Source organism: Cornus florida, unplaced genomic scaffold (genome assembly GCF_030987335.1).
Source record: "Cornus florida cultivar Cherokee Brave unplaced genomic scaffold, ASM3098733v1 CherokeeBrave_3.0.0_Hap2_Chr11, whole genome shotgun sequence".
NCBI lineage: Eukaryota > Viridiplantae > Streptophyta > Magnoliopsida > Cornales > Cornaceae > Cornus > Cornus florida.
Genome location: NW_026775581.1, coordinates 134,760,362 through 134,762,399, shown reverse-complemented (window position 1 = coordinate 134,762,399; position 2,038 = coordinate 134,760,362).

The window sequence follows — 2,038 nt, the reverse complement described above, 5'->3', positions numbered from 1 at the left end:
AATAGTACTATAAAGTATAAGAAATAATATAAACAAAACAAGAATAGTACTAGTAAAATTTGTTGCAAAGAATTCTTGTTTTGTACTACATGTTATTGTTGTGTATGATTAAAGTAGACATCCTCTTCGCCCCAAGCCCACCATTGATTGAACAAATTGGATAGTGTTTTTCTGTTTTGGACTCGAGACTTGTGAATGAGGACATATTCCAATTAAGAACTTGTTCAGAATCCTTCTCTTCTTATCCTTTGTATGGTTACGTCTCTTCTTTCTGTGCAGAGGCTTCTCTACAAGTGTGATACTCCTGAATTTTTAGATGCGGGTTGGCTAGGCCCACGCCCGAACACCCGAGAATATCAAAACAATTAGGCAATAAATGAATACAGAATACAATTATGATAAAAAGAAATAAATAAAATCTACTGAAAGAAAACTAAACCAATAATCCAATAATGAAAACCTCAGAAAATTTTTCCATTAATTAATAAATTTTTCTGATAACAACTGATCCTCCAAAATATAACTCGGGAATCCATACTGCATGGACCCTCAGAAATCCAAAGCTAAATACAAATAGCAGTTCTACGCAGTCGGAAGAATGAGTGACCGTCTCTGCTTAGTACGAACAAGCTCTAAGACTGGAACCATCCGATACCTGAAAAATAATAGTGGGTCAGGCCCACGAACAATTTCTATTCTAATTACAATCCAAACAGAGATCCGATACGTAGATACATCGTAGATATCTCAACAGTAGCTATCTAATCCATCCATATATATATATCCACACTAAAAAACTGTCACTGGACTATAATGGGAGTCTCAACCTGAATAGAAGGTAATATGCAAAAACGCACCTAAAGGTGGGCATGAGTACCTAGACTTAACAGGGTACACCTCGACCATCATATCCAGCTATGCATCCCAATGCATATACGCTCCCTAACCAATGATCCTGAGACTTAAGCTTATACCGTGGTACCATAAATATATATTTAAAGTCCGTCCAAAACTAGAGTATGTCATTCAATTGTTCATTGATTAGACATAAGATTTCCAACCCGGTTAGTCACTCAACTTATTCAGTTGATCTGACTTAACTACAAATAATAATTAATCCATGAAGTCACTCAACTTATTAAGTTGTTATGACTTAAATATAAGTAGGATTCAATTTTTACAATCCATTCCCTTATTCCAAGAAGGTAGGATTTAGCGTTTTGAGCTAATCCATCTCTAGTATGCCACCATCCCATACCGGTGCATACGATCCATAACATCCAAATAATTGACAAAATTTATGATAATAATTCATCAATTAAAATCCAACACATAAGTCCAAGCAATTGACAAACATAGTTTAATAGTCAAGCAATTAAAGTTCAAATCAATAATCCAAGTAATTGCAGAACAAAGTTTAATATTTCAGCAATTAGATTCCAAAACCGTAACCCATGTAATTGCAGATTAAAGATTAATATCGCAGCAATTAGAATCAAAAGTAAGCATAAACCAAGTCCGATAATTAAATGACCCTATTATGCATCCAGAATATGATTTATAAATCATACTACAACCCATTAAATTGTTAAAACAAAACTAACCAATTTAATCATGTCTATCCGTTAACAATAATGCAAAATCGGTTAAACTTTCCTACTATTAAATCCATGAGCACAAAGACACTAATTATGCAATGTGGGTTCTAATACAGCACAATATAATGTTTGAAGTCCATACTACAATCCATTAAATTGCTAAACACAGATTGAGCAATTAAGTCATTTCTATCCGTTACATCCGTAAACATCATGCAATTTGTTTTAAACTTTCATATTGTTTAAAAATTATTAGCATATAAATCAAATGTTGCATCCTAAGGCTTAAATACACCATGAATTAATATTTAGAACCCTTTTAATATTCCAACATAGTTCAGAATCCCAAATTTAACCAAACAGTACGCAAAAACACCTCTGATACACTTCAAAACAACAAAGCCTGCTCACAAGAAAATGGAACAGGCTCAATCCACCTC